The sequence below is a fragment of the Heliconius melpomene genome, chromosome 11 (assembly GCF_056956725.1).
Source record: "Heliconius melpomene rosina isolate 202511_hmr_F chromosome 11, ASM5695672v1, whole genome shotgun sequence".
Lineage (NCBI taxonomy): Eukaryota > Metazoa > Arthropoda > Insecta > Lepidoptera > Nymphalidae > Heliconius > Heliconius melpomene.
In genome coordinates, this window is record NC_140399.1 from 7,089,608 (window position 1) to 7,105,980 (window position 16,373).

General features: G+C 32.6%; 1 protein-coding gene across 2 annotated transcripts in view; it reads left to right on the top strand.

The window, feature by feature from the left end:
• The first annotated feature begins 423 nt into the window (after positions 1 to 423).
• The window catches only part of GABA-B-R1 (gamma-aminobutyric acid type B receptor subunit 1), a 160,992-nt gene continuing 145,042 nt past the window's right edge, over positions 424 to 16,373 (top strand). For both annotated transcript variants that reach the window (XR_014878399.1, XM_085192452.1), the window contains exon 1: positions 424 to 761. The gene's annotated coding sequence lies outside the window, so the exon portion shown is untranslated. The remainder of the gene's footprint in view (positions 762 to 16,373) is intronic.

Genomic DNA, 16,373 nt, shown 5'->3' on the forward strand with positions numbered 1-16,373 from the left:
TTTTTTATTTCATTTTATTATATTAATTCAATTATTTTTATGTAGTACTAAAATATCTATGATATTATGAAAAATATAAAATAATAAGCAATTTTAGATCAATACAGAAGATAAATGGCGTTAATTTGTATAAAAATAGCAAATTCTTGCTTATATAATTAAATACCCAATAAGTGAAAATCATATTGACACGAACATCCTAAATTAATTTGATTATTTTTTTATTAATATATTTTTAATTTTCAATAACATTATTTAAATATAAACAATTATATATATAACAATTTTATTCTAAGTTAAAATGTGAAGTAACACTGATATACCTATACAATTCTAGTACTATACTTTACGAACGTGCTCGATTACAGGGGGTGAAGGTTTGCGCCGGGAAAATGTAGGAAATTCAGTCAGTTGGGTCGAACACGCGCGGGAGGTTGTTACAGTAGTCGCCTTTACGTTCAACGGCATAATGCAACTTTAAGTCTGTTTTTCTATCATACCTTAATGTGAACAGTAAAAACTAATTTCATTCGAAAATTATCACTTGATTTCTTTACATTTTAACTGAAAATTAATAAAATATAAGTGAGAAATTCCAGTGGCGGGAAACAGTTTCATATCTCGCTTGACGTGTTGTGTCCTATGTGTACATAGAGAAGAGCCGTCTGCCCTAGAGGGCGGCCGACATGCTGGATTCGTCGTGAATCGATATTTTTGGAGCGTTATAGAGCAGAAACCATGAGGTTTTCAGCTCAATAAAGGTAGGAAGAGTGTTTCATGTAATATATTTCAGTTTAGGATATTTCTGAGTCTGTAATTATACGTAAGGACTTGCCCACGTTGGGCGCCAATAATACGGATAATGCATTGTTGCATATAATCCATTGCTTACATATTTCATGTGCTACTTAGCTTCATTCTTTAAATATTTTAGTAATTTATTATTTTCAATTAATGTTAAAAATGGGTCAGAAAATTTAAAATACATTTAATAGGTAATTAGATAGTTAATTAAAAATAATAATTTGAAACACAAATTATAGATATTATAATCTATTCCATATTGATTCCCTATTTGCTTATGTACCTATCAATGAAAAAATATATCTAAAATAAAATTTAATATAAAAATGATTTAATTTACCATATAATTATAAATAGCGTATATAGTGTTCCACAGGTATATTAAGATTACCTCAAAAGATGTTCAGATAATACTTGTAATGAACGGTAGAATAGTTGTATTTTTACGAGGGAATAAAGTAGGCGGCCTCGGGGAACTTAAAGAAATGGGAACACCGGCTGGTTTTACAAAGCTGGCAAGAAGAATAAACAATAAACGAGTGTAAGAAATACAAATGTGTACGTTTAACCACAATTATTCTTTCTCATGAATTCCAAGACAAGTAATCTTGAGAATTTTTATTAATGAATAAAAATTTAATTGTGATCGTAAATTATATTAAAATTTCGACAATTTTTATGTGAAATAATAGAACAAAATTTCGAGAACATTCTGTTGTTTTTTTAATTAATTCTTGATTAGGCATTATAAAATAAAAATTACATACTAAAACTATACTTATATATTACAGTTGAAAATGAAACGCGCTATGTTAATAACTTCAGTTATTTCATTTACAAAATGAAAGTTACAAAAGCTCTCGAGGCGAAAAATAATTCAGCCTGCCCAAAAATAACAAATTAGTCAGACTTTTAGAAGCTAGACAACGACTAGATACACGTTTGTTCTACAAATATACGCAATTTATCTACATAGTGTTTTTTTCATCTTTACGCATTTTCGCTGCCTACCCATCTGTATTTATACAGCAGAGGGAACCTAATGTTAAGATTGTAGTGTTTCCCATTTTTATCCGAATTCTGGAGACACTGCGTCCTAAGTAACGGAGCTCAATGTTCCGCTTTGCCTCCACATCAGAGCGAAAAATATGAAACTATTAAATATTTTATTTCTTCGAATGAGAATCAAATCATCAAACCTATCGTGTTTACAATCACACGCTTCATATAGTTTAAAAAGTATAGAAAAAAATATACTAGGATCTCACTCTCTTCCCTTCAAATTGAGGGTGACGCGTGAATATGAACACACGAGCCCCAGAGTTCCGTCCAACACGTAGTGTAACCGGAAGTCCGATATAAGCGACTAAATTGTCAATATACGGTAGGACGTAGGACGTAAAATTTTAAAAATTATGCTCAAAGTTTATTATAATTTTTAATTAGATATTTTATATACCGCATTAATGTTCTACGATTTTTGTTGTTTAATTTAATAACTTTTTTTTTAGTTTTACACTGTATCCCGTACATAAATGGAACCTTACAGAGAATCCGGTAACTTAGTGTTAAGACACTCCGCTCCCATCAAGATACTCCCTACTTTCCAGAGCCAGAGCAGAAAATAAAAATATTAAATATTTCATTTCTTCGAGTGAAAATCGAACCTACAATGCCGTATTTAGACGCCGCCATGACTAGCCTGTTAAGTTGTCCTGTTAATTAATAATTTGATAAATATTATTATTTTTATAAATTTCCCAAGTAGGTATGTAGAACTACAATGACTTTAATGTTGACATAAAAGGTGTAACACGCCAAAATGTCTGCCGTTTCCGTCCGTGCTTACACGGATTTAAGTATGGCTTATAGCTGCTGTGCATTCGAGGCCTTGGAACACGTAGCTTTTGTCATATGAGCAAGTAATGTTGCACGTACAGACCGAATGTTAATAAAGACCCAACTATAATCCAAAGTTATATTAAGAGGGAGAGGGTTTGGGAAGGGAAGATATCGAAATAGTTTTCTTTCTTGCCACTAAGCCGATGTAAACAAAAAGTCATATTTATATTATTATTATTATCATTCTTTTTATTTGTTTTTATATTGATTTGGCGCACGTTTTCTTTTTTTCTTACATGTATACATATATATTTTTTTATTTTAGTTAATAGGAATGCTTTTTTTGACATTCCCTCTATATCCCTAAAATGCCCCTGTATTTTTTTATAGGCGACGTAACAGTTTGATGACTATATCAATAAGTTTTAAATTATACATATAAAAAATACAATAAATAAACAAAACAAAGTGAAGAATATAATAGAATATAATAAAAGATTTATTTGAATTAAATTTCGGTATTTTCTATTTAAAATATCTATACATATCATAATATAGGTATTTCCTTTTAATTATATACGACTTAAAAATGTTTTCAATTTTGTTATCGAGCAAGCTTTTACCTACTTCTTCAGTTGATAAATAACCGTTGTCTATACGATAAATCTGAATTACCGTTGCTTTATATCTAAATTTATGGCATCGTTTTCTCCCTGCATTTTATTAGTTTATGAGGTCAGCCTTCGTAGGTTACAAGTTTTAACAAAATTACTGCAACCCGTGAAGGCTACTGTTAATTTATACGCTATGTTGAATAGCTAAGATTACATGGAGAATATTTAGAAATGTACACATACTTTCATTTTAAATGTGTATAAATACTGAAATAAATGAAAAAATAAAATTTATAGCACTATTGTGATATTGAGTTCAATTTATCGAATGAAATGAATGAATCAAAAAAATGAAAATACTGAATATATAACATTTTTATTTGCGGTTTATTTCATTTACTTACAGAACTGGAAAAGATTGAAAATTAGTTTCCAATTTATAACTATTATTTAAGTTTAACTAACTCTAACTTAAAGCAAAACTAAGTTTCTTTAGAAGCGTTCAAGTTGATTCGAAGCAATAATTAGAGGTAAAGATTCTCTACTAACAAAGTGTTATTTTGTGGTTCCGCATATAATTTATTACAACAAAAAAAAGTATATTCAGTTTTTGATGTCATTCATTTAATGATTTTATTTTTAAACGGCTTTATTTACCTGGCCTTTAAATCTAGTACCTTATGGAAATTCAATCCCTTTCCTGTTGACCGATTGACTTGAAATTTGATATATGCCTTTAGTTCTAGTGACAATATAATGATGTTATATTATAGTCTATAGTATTACAAATCCAATATGGCCGCCGTTATAAAATGGCAGATTTTATATCCTTTTAAACCTTTCTTGCCATTAAAAAAAAATCTAATTCAAGATGGCGGCCACCAGAAAATCGTGGAATTAATATTTTATATTTAAAACCCCGTTTACATAGGAAAAATAAAGAAAAGGTTTAACTAAAAGAAAAAGGCACACATAAGGCTTATGTAGCACTTAGTAGTGTAAAATCATTGGAAAATTTGCGCATCCAAGAGCCAGACTGCAAAATAATATCGGTAACGAGGTAAATAAATATTAAATATCCTCCATTTTATTTCTTATACAAAATCAATGTTAATACAATATAAACTGGAGTTAGTTGCAAGTACAAGTAATCAGTGAAAATTAGATTGTTTTAAACTTGTGACTGAGATAGAAACTTAGCTTCTAGCTCTGCCAAGTTTGCATAGAATTGCTGAGACATAACTAAGCATTAGACAGCCGCCGTACCATTAGAGTCAAGTTTAATAGCGCGTTAATAATGCTTATATATTACAGGTTCGAATCGTGATTGGGGTGACCGTACGTCACAAATGATTGAAAGAGTGATTACATTTCAAAATCAAAAAGGAAAACATCTTTATACTATAGTAGGACTCGAACAGTACACGCGATTGCCTTGATTTCGTTCGTTTCGCCCTGAGAAAATGGTTATAGTGAAATTATCAGTTCAAATTATAGTTGGGAAGTTAAAGAGAGATGAAAAATAGAGAAAAATGCCCATAAATCAGTCTCTCTACTCATTTAGCTAGTTACGGGATGAATAGGGATAAAAAACAACGAATTTAATTATCCTCTTTCTTGTCTAAGTATCAAAGCTACACCTATTTAGAAAAACGAAGTCTAGAAAGCGAATTTTACACAAAAAAAAAAACTTAAAAGCGAGAGTTACCAAATTTCACTGCTACCTTTGATGTAATTAAAGATTTGTACAAATATAACCGGTTGGCTCGTAGGGCAGTGGGCGGTTCAGGGTTTCCCGGCGATAGGGGCGTTATTCTTGGAGACAATCAATACAAGCGTCTGCATATTTAAATCAGTAATGAGGTGAACAACTTTACGCGTGATTTGACGTTTGTACTTGAAGGGAACCTTCTTGTACAAGGTGTCTCACGAGGAATGTACATATCTGATAGCTAAATCTAAGTTAAACATTAATAGAATATTCTATGCATTTTAAATAAGAGTACCTACCTACGTCCGCCCGGCCCAAGGTCACAAGGGTGTGATTGTAACGCGATGGATGTGGGTTTGATCCCCATTCGAGGAATTGAATTATTGATTATTAATATTTTCATTTCTTCGCTCTGGCACCAAAGCAAAAGCTAGGCGTTAAGTTCTGTCATTTAACACGGCTTCAAATAGGAACGATGTGGCTTAACGCTAGGTTTTCTCTGCTTACGATGCTGTGTGCGGGATACAGCGTGAAAGTCACTTAATATAGTACTATAAATATGATATAACCTCTGAAACTATGAATGATGAGCAGTCTGAGGTTCCAGTACATAAATATGCAGTACAGTGGCTGGTGTTTCATAGTGGCTCCAACATTATTCTGGCATGACATGATTCACTAAGCTACGAGTACGTCTCATCTTGAAGTATGTGTATGGAATATATGAAGATATGACGTCGCGCTTCGTTGCTTAAGAAGTAAGCTTCAAATTCTAAAAGTTTAACGTCAATGTTGGGTTCAATCTCTAGAATAGATAATATATTTATGCAAAACATTTTCTTTTTTGATAACAAATATATATATATTTTAGGGATAATAAATAATTAAATTTTTTTAATTAATTAATATTTTGACTATTAAGGTTATAATTATGGAATGTGAAACTCCATTTAAACTTCCATAATAAAGAAACTATTTCATCTTTTTGTCACAAAATATTTTGTTCCTTTTCCATAAATAACAGTGAAAAAAATTCACCATCACGCTGTATCCCGCACACAGAAGGGTAGGCAGTGGGAACCTAGTGTTAAGACATTCCATTCCTCATTTTCTGCCGAACTCTGGAGGCATTGCGTGTTGAGTGGCAGAACTCAACGACGCGCTTGCCTCGACACCAGAGCGAAGAAATGGAAATATAAACGTAAATAAATATTTCACTTCCTCGAGTGGGAATCGAACCCACAACCGTCGCGTCACATACGATTAAATACTAGTTATAACGTTATACTGTCCTGTACTCGTTAATGATGATCAAACGATCCAGCAGTCATAAATATGCAGCTCAGCTGAGGTTGACTGGCTTCAAATACTATTCATCTGAGACGTGCCACGCCAAGTCACGTGTGTTCTGAAAAATGTTACGGTCTTGCTTCTTGTGTGGGGAATACAGAATGACACGCTGGAGCTGTCTTGTGGGAAAATAACTGTTGGCCCAAATAAATACTAAATAATTCTTTGTATACTTTATTAATGAAATATTTGGACATTAGTAGTGGATATGTAACAGTAGTGGATATGTAAAGGTCTTCTTCTACCTATTAATCCCGGCTATTGCCAGGGTCTGTCTTCCTACTCAACCTACTCCATTTTGTACGGCCTTTTGCGTCCTCGGAAGTTAGACCATTGGCTCTCATGTCCTGCATCACGACATCCAACCAGCGCTTCCTTGGGCTACATGTAAATGTAAATAATAAATAAAAAATAATAAAGAATACTTTTGATATTATATTTTATATATATGTTAGTATAACTGTACATGAAAACGAGACAAAAGTCAGTTTTATTATGAAACATTCGTCTGCGTTGTAACAGTTAAAATGAAAATTGTAGTGCGAAATATTTTAACTTTAACTTTTACTATAATAAAATGTTACAATTTTTTCACGGTAATATTTTGAAAAATATTCAGTGGAATTCCATATTTTCGTATCAGTACGTTTCCAATGTCGATACTTCAGTGTAACCAATAAAGCTTGTTGACGGCACCCAGTGCCGGCTGTCACCTAGCAAAACTAAAGTTATGAATGTTCTGTAACGCCTGTCGAAAGCTAACTGAAAGTTGTTAGCTTAAATGAAAATTGTGTTGCTGGGGGAGTGAAATTCAATTTATCATTATGAAAAACGGCCCATTCCTTGTATTGGGAACCCTAAACTTATTAACTGAGTAATAGAATAACTTACAAGTTCTTTATTACTTTTTTTATTACATTTAGCTATCGCTATCTATTATTTTAATACAAAAATGAATTGTGAATGTAGATATCTAAATCTAATTTAAAACATCGTATAATGATATTATTTGCTTATAATAAATTATAATAAACTAAAAAGTAATAAATTTCAACAGACAAATATACAAGACAGATTATTTCAAATTAATAAATAACAAGTTACAGGTGACACACCCTTCAGAACGTAGATCGAACATTTTTAATATAAACTTCAACACAAACGAGTTTCGTTAATCCCATGGCTTACAGGATGTTACCCCAAGTTTCTTCCAAGTATATTAGATTAAGTATTGGGAACCCCTTACGGTATATAGAGCCAAGTTTACGTAGACGTAATTAGTCAAAGTTTTAAGCGAGTGTATGAACAAAATGGGGTATCCTCAACTTATCCAACTTAAACGAGGTTGTGAAGTTTTCAAATGTTTTATAAGCAGCGAGCAAGTTCATTACTGAAATCCGATGTTTAATTGAAATGTCACTAAACTTCAGCTCCATTCGCGATAGGTAAGAAGTATGAACCTCAATCAATAATTGAATCGAATTAAGGTAATTTAATTATAATTCAATTATATTGTTAATTGACTTTTGGCTTCATCTATCTATATATATAAAATCGAAAGGTCACTCACTCATCACGAAATCTCAGAAACTACATGTGCTAGGAATCTCAAATTTTGCATAGGAGTTACTTATAGGACGTAGGTGCTCGCTAAGACGGGAATTTGCAATATTCGACTTCTAAGGGGTTGTTTTTGGGGTCAAAAGTTTGTTTGAAACTTCGTTACTACAAATGCTAGGAGTCTCAAATTTTGCATAGACGTCACTAGGACGTAGCCATGGAGACAGAAATTAATAACAACATAGTTGACGCGGGTGTAACCGCGAGCGGGCCGCTAGTAATATATAATTTTAAACAAATAAAGAATTGACTTCAAACAGTCAACTATCCAAATTTAAAACTTATATGATTTTCTCATGAATGGCATTATTAGATTTGGACCAAATCAAAATGGGACCACATGGGGAAGCACCAGCTTTCATATAAAAAATATATCAATAACTCAGTCCACCCAGTTGCAACCTAGCTAGCTAGATTAGAGCTAGCTAGATTAGAAACAAAAAAATACAGTCGAAATCAGAAGAGAGAGAGAGAGAGATACAGAAAACTCTTATTTTTACACAAGGCGTTTAAAATGCAAAGGTTTAAATTAGATATTATTAGATGAATTGTTTACAATAACTGAATCTCATACGTAACTATATCATTACACATTAAACCATCTCTAATCTATTTATGACACATCCAAATTAGATATCACAGCCAGTTTTAACCAAGATAACGACATTAGCCATCCTTATATAACTTTTGTAACATTTTAATTAAATTTCGGACAATTTAAAAGGGTCCTGGCGTCCTGACCTCTTCACGGCTGGCAGCTTTGATGCAAACAGGGTACCCTGAGCCGTGAGGGTCTCTGAGCGTTAAATTCCAATTATCACGTTTACTGCGCTGCGATGCTCCCTCAAGCGGAGGACCTGTTTTAATATCTCAGAATTTTGTCGTAATTGACTCACACTTTGAAAAGCTCTTCTCTTTTTGTGGAGTTTTCTAAAAAAAAATTTTCCGTCTTCGTTTAAGGCTTTATTCGCATTATAGTAAGCGTTAAGCTATACTAATATAATAAAGCGGAAGAGTTTGTTTGTTTGTTTGTTTGAACGCTAAGATCTCCGGATCTACTGGTCCGATTTACTTTGTTTCTGTTTTGTATGAAAGCTACATTCTTTAGAAGTGCTAGGCTATATAATATTACATTACACATATATACTAATAAATTAAAATACTTTCTAATTTGACATGCAATTTATTCTGCCATGTTAATAACAACCGTCGTTGCTAAGCACCGGTTTGCAAAGTTTCTATGTTGTTTTAAGAAAACGTCACCCAAAATGAACTTATATTTTGATATTCATCCTTATAAAAATAAATATATTATATAATATTTAATAAATATTCTTATAGTTCAAGCAGGCGTAGCCGCGTCCGGGTCCACTAGTTCAAAATAAAAGCAATTAAAAGTTTGTGATAGTATAATTTATACTATGTGTAGGTACGCCCAACAATTTTTGTTGACTAGCAATTAGTCTTTTGACTAGCAATTAAATCGAATACTTAATATATTTGACTGATCTTTATACTAAAATGCAGATTCAAGTTATTGTTATTATTTATAACAATAACTTGTACCTGCGTTCAAGACTTAAGGATTTATATATAAAAATAAGAAATAGAAATCAGCTTCACGCTGCATTCACACAGCAAGATAAGCAGATTGAATCTAATGTTAACACACTCCGTTTTCCATTTTCCGCTGAATTCTGGAGGAAATGATTTATTTAATATTTTCATTTCTGAGTCCTGGTGGAAAAGCATTTAATGTCTCCAGAATTTGGCGGAAAGTGAAATCTTATCACTAGGTTCCCAGGTACCATCTGCCTACCCTGCTACGCGTGAAGCTGAAAAAAAAGTATAATTATAATTTACATACATTTACAACATTCCTTTTGAATTATAGTGAATGCAAAAAGTTATTCTATTTGTTTTTGTTTCAAAGGCGAGAACTGCTCGTACAGTCTCACCAGCAAATGGCTCCATAACTCACATTCTTTCTGACCGCCTCTTTGTCCGTACAAACAAATCCTACCCTTTCTTCTTAACATTTTACGGGTTGAATTATAGCTGGTCTTGTTCCCTTCGTGTTTATGTTACAGTTCTTACAGCACCGGGGTGTGAATCTGGAGATTAAATAATCTATTCACGATTATAGCCATCGTTACGTTTCTTTCGGAATTATTTTTCGTTTTTATTGTGATTTGGTTTCTTTATATTTCTGTATGTTGTTCTGATTCATAGAAGGTTTGAGGTATTTTTTTTTCCTTGACGCTGTATCCCGCACATAAATGGGGAGGCAAAGGGAACCTGGGAATCCATTGTTAAGACACTCCGTTCTCATTCTCCACGTTTCAATGATAGCGCCGCACTTTGCCTCATTACCAAAACGAAGATATAAAAATATTAAATTTCTCATTTCCTCAAGTGAAAATCGAATCTACAACCTTTCTGCCTTTAAAGCTACACGCCTGGGCCTTTGCGCCACTGATTTCTTAAAGGTATTATTGGCGTTAAAGGTTAGGTTAAAAATAAATATTAACTGCATGCCAGTCTAAAACCTATGACATAGTTACTATTTGAAGTTAAAAAAACCACTCGTTATATCCATTTCACACTTGAAGGAACGTAGAATTTGTTCTATTGCAGAATTTTCTGTAGCAGCAACAAAGCAAGGCTCCGAGGACCTTTATGTTATAAAATAAAAGGAAACTGAACGAAATCTTCTTTTATGCGTTAGTCAGCAATAACATTGTTATATGTGTTCCAATGGTGGTACAAAATAACACCATATAATGTTTGCTCAAATAAAATGGATACTTTTCTTCAAATACACCTATGAACATCATCACTATCGATCATGCTATATTTTTTTGGATTAGGCATATATTGTTTTATCAGCTTCACGCTGTATCCCGTATGTAATAGGGTAGTCCGAGAGAGCTTGATGCTAAGACACTCCGCTCTCCACTTTCAACCGATTTCTGATGATATTCGAAGAAATGAAAAATTTAAATATTTCATTTCTTTGAGTGGAGATCGAACTTATGACCTGTCACGCTCACAATGACACGCTTGTGCCACGACTGGCATAATTTTATAATGACCAAAAACATAAACAAAATCCATACCTATATTAAAATAAAAATTACCTAAATTCAAAAGTAACTCTGTCTGTCTGTCTTTTACGCAATTAGGACCAAACCGTTAATTTAATTGTGTAAAATACTCATATAGAGATACTTGGGGGTCTCGGGATGAACATAGGATACTTTTTTATATTAAAATACTTATTAATTTGACATGCAATTTAAACCGCCATATTAATAACAACAGTCGTTGCTACGCAACGATTTGCAAAGTTTGTTGTTAGAAAACGTCACCCAAAATGAGCTTGCTTAACGCATCTCTCTATTGAAAGCTGAAAATAATTTCATAAATATATTTAATAAATATTCGTATAGTTCAAGCGGGCGTAGCCGCGTTCGGGTCCACTAGTAATAAATAAAAAAAAAAGGACAAAAATAATAATTTAGAAAATACAATCGTAAATTAGCAGAGGCCGAATCGCGTGACTAACTACTAACGAGGTAATGTACGTTAACAAGCGGTCGCCTTTGCGGCCTGTCGGCTTAGCGATAGTTCACTGATAGCCACCTAAAACTTGGAACTCTCCAATGATGAGTTGCCTCTTTAATCGACGTAGCTGTTAAACCGTGAATATGGAAACTCGGAAACAAGATCTATTTTAGAGGGTCAATCTGTTAACTTTAGTTTCTAGCTATTTTCAAATATTACACTGATTGTATGGGGTGAACTATTAAAATCAATTTAACTGCTTTCCAAGTTGAAACTAAAGGCTTATCGCCTCGTGTTGTTAATCAATTAATATTATTAAATTTTGGAAAGCTGCTAACTTTTTTATATATTTTCATGATATACCCAGCATGTAGCAGAGTAGGCAGGGGGAGCCTAGTGTTAAGACACTCCGCTTTCCACTTTCCGCCGATTTCTGGAGGTATTGCATTGGCGCTTTCCTTTGCACCAGAGCGAGGAAATGAAAATAGTAAATATTTCATTACCTCAAGTGGGAATCGAACCCACAACCTCTCGCGTTTATAATCATACAGTTTATTAGTTGTTTTAATTTAATATTTAAAGACTGAACTGAACTGAGCTTATTTATGAATATTATGTTTATCTTTGTTCACAAGATAAATAATTTTAATTGAATTCTGTGTTTATTACTCTATGATTAGAATAATCCTATATCTTATAAAACAAAGTCGCTTTTTGTGTCTGTCTGTTGTTTCTACCTCTTCTTCTTCTAAACCACCCAACGGATTTTGTTGCGGTTTTCACCATTAGGTCGAGTATTTTTCGTAGAAGGTTTATATATAGTTTATTATTTGTAAATTCTTATGTAAATTAACATAAATACGATAAATATGAATAAAGTCCTACCCGTTGAGACACTTTCGCGCATGCGCTGCTTTAATGGTAAGTACTACATGAAAAAAATGTACTGGAGTATTATTCCACTTAATAAGATCTACAAAAAAGTGCGCGACGGCATATTCGTATCTTTTAAGGATAACGTGTAGTGATCTAAAGGTAACTTTAAAATACTTTATTAATTTTCTACGTTACACGAAGATAAAATTTGCTTTTTACACAATTTCGAAATTGCGAATAGTTTTAGAGAAAAACGCATTTAATTGTTGACACATCACGTCGTTGACACTTCAGCTGTATCGACTCAAGTTTCACTTATCCCTTACTCTCAGCATATAAATAAGTACATTAGTTACGTTGGCCATTTAACGTAGATCAAAACTGTCTTTTACTGTTTTTCATTTTAATAAGTACTTTAGAAGTTGTTACAATATCAAAAAATCCTTGCTGCGAAACGGCTCGCCACTCGCCATGCGTCCGCCGCGCCCGCCTGCCTCACACGCATCGGTGGTTCAGTGGTAGAATGCTCGCCTGCCACGCGGGCGGCCCGGGTTCGATTGCCGGCCGATGCATTCTATTTAATTTTCCTCACAGGCAGCCACGTAGTGCTTGCTTTTCATCAGGGACGGAATACCCTCTTCAGCATTAATCTTTACTACCAATTAAGGTAGGTTTTTGTTTATAATTTCTTCCGTTTAATAAAAATAGTCATTTAACTATCTAAAAATAGTCATTTAAATATATTTTAATAAGTACTTGAAAAGATTAGTAGCACAGATTTAAAATTACGGTACCTACTAAAAAATCCTTGCTGTGTAAAACAATTGGAAAATCCTTATTGAAACTAAAAAAATGCGGGTTGCATTAGGGTTTAATTAATTTTCACATTATCTTAAGTGCTTTGCAAACATACATTATATGAATAATCCAGTAGTAAACGCGGGCGAAGCCGCAAGGGGGTCGCTAGTAAAAGAATAAACTCAAAATTCATTATTAATATATTTTTTTATATATATAAAAACAAACTTGACATTTTTAAAATTACAATGCGGCATATTTTTATACCTTTTATTGAAGTTTATGCGGGCAATATACAGGTTCGATAGTCGTAAATATTTCCGGTGTATAAAAACAAGTAAAAGAGTTGAACAGAAAGCTCTTAAAAATATGAACGAAAATCCATTTGTATAAGCTTAACACGGTAAGTGGTAGTGCAATAAATGAAGTTGGCCCATATGCACAATCCAAAAATATTAGTCTTTTATTCAGAATGAACGAATGAAAATCCCTTTATATGTTTTTTTAATAGATTTAAATTATGTTTTTTAAAATATCCAATTCTGGGTTAAAATTCTGGCTGAAGATCGAACTCGTTCGCGTGGCTATAAGGTGCTTTGTCCAGTTCAGCTTGAAACATGATGATGATGATGAGGACGAAAAAAAGTAAACATGCTAGGTTGGTGGCAGCAGGCGAGCAATTATCTTTCTTTCTAATATACTCGTATATCTCTATTAGGACGAGGGTCCTGTACTAATTTCATGATTGTAGGTCGACGAAAACGTGACTTATAAAAGTTAACAAACTTAACTTTGCGAGCGTAAATGTACTTATTTTATACACAATAAATTACAAATATAACTTTGCAGTGATCATTTTTAATTATATTCCTATAAAATTTAATTTTCAGCTCTCACTTGCCAAGTTTCATAATTGTATAGGTTTGTATTCATGGGGAATTTAATACAAAATGCACCAATAAAGATGTATATATATCATATCTTTTGATTGCGTTGACATAGAAGTTTAAGTTTTGTTTGCTCTAAAAAACCGTAAACTTGGCTATTTGATACCTCCTCCTCTTGACAGGCGAACAACAAAAGTGATCTCATGAGACAAGATCTTTATATTTAAAGCTACAAGTAAGTAAGAATAAATGAATTTGTCCAAAAAAAAGGATTTCTTAAGATTATGTCAAATTAAATTAACAGAATGAAAATAAATAGAAGTGATATATTTAAACAAATACCGATTTAGTCTATACTTATAATAAGAATCTTGAACAAACCTATTTCTATATAATAAACTTCTTGTCTATAAAAAAATAATTGCGGAAAAATGTTAACAAAATAGCGATTTATGTTTTGCAATAAACACAATGATGATAACATTTAACTAACTTATGCAATGTCTAAAGCAAAGAAATAAATTATAATAGTAATTGAAAGAGAAGCTAAAGCGTGAATTTGATTAGCCCAACGCCACCGAGAGAGCTGCTTTAACTATTCATAAATTATATCAAAATATTTCGCTCAAATAATTTCCGCTTATTTCCGAGATAAACCTAAGATTTTCGAAAATGTCACCGAAATTTAATTGTAATAACAATGTTGTTGTTCGAATTAATGTATATTTAATCTGTAATTGACGTCGTTTTAATATTAATATTCAACATAATTAATAAAAACACTTTTTTTTTATTCATCTAAAATAATATACATTTTAATTTCTAATTTTACAAAGAAATGAAATTAAGGTGTAATTTTCTGAAAACCAATGAAAAGGATTAGGCAAAAATACGAAATATTAATAAGTTTTTTATTTTTACACATTTCTTTTTAATTTTCCTGACTGCCGAAATCATTGTGCGTTTATACGAGTATTTTCTTTATGAACCCTGCTTCTAACCCTGCAAAAGGATTAAATCTGCCCTGATAATCACATGAGGAACGTGAGGTTATCCTGTTCATTCTCAATTTCAGTTTTTCAGTATGAAGAATATTTCACCCTATCCTATCCTACTCTCCTTCAGTGGGATATTGTATCCTCGTTGTTGCTAGTCAATAACCATAAAATCTTGAAATTGAATGAGGGAATGATTTTATTTTATTTATTTTCATTTTCCCGTTTTGGTAAGATTGCTCAGCATGTATTCCGCAATATCATAAATTTGGAAGCATGGCTAGAAAAAAGGGTAAAAGTATCTAAAAAGTTTTTTTTTTTTGTGAAAATATAGAAAATGTTATTTTCAGCTTCACGCTGTTTCCCGCGTTTAGCAGTGTCCGCAGAGGAAACCTAGTGTTGAGCTACTCCACTCCCCACTTATCTAATTCTGAAGGCATTGCCTGCTATAAAATATTCAATATTTAATTTCCTAGGAATCGAACCTGTCGCGTTTAAAGTCACACGTTTAAGGCACTGTGCCACGATGGAAAGCGATTAAAAGAGAAATGAACGAAACTCTTCGCTATATAGGTAATGAAGAAGCTTCCGAACATTAATCATTACAGAAATTCGATTTACTTATTCTAAAGACATTGCGGATGTCATATCGGCTTACCACCCGATTAACTGTATTTAGTAAACGCTACGTTTAACTTAAATTTAGAGGTGTAAATAACATTTTCTGTGAAATATCTTTTTTATTTATTTTATATGGGTATAGTAGGGTAGCCATAGGAAACCTAGTGTTACTAGAAAGAGAGAATAAACTAGTCACTCTGTTTCCCACTTTTCGCTGAATTTTCTAAGTATTGCGTGTTGAGTAGCGAAATTCAACGCCGCGCTTTGCTTTTGATGAGAGCGACTAAATGAAAATATTCATAAATAATATTTTATTCTGCAGAAAGTGGGGTACTGGGTGTCCTAACACTCGGATCCCTCTGCCTATCTTGCTGGGTGCGGGATACAGCGTGAACGCGTGACTTATTTTGATTTTTCAAGTCCAATATTCTTTTATTCGACTAGGAAGGTAAAAGATCGTTTTTGTAATACAATATAAGACGACGTAGTTTATTTAAATATTAAGTACACTTTGCAATTTTTTTCTTATAAATTATTTCTTTCTCATTGTACTGTATCAAAGTATTTGTAAGGAGCCAAGTTTTGTATTCCTTTGCTCCTAACGATATCTAATAAAACAACAGCGAAATCTTATACAGCTGCCTGGAAGCTGAAACCAATCGTAACTTACTTATCGGGTGAGGGTGTA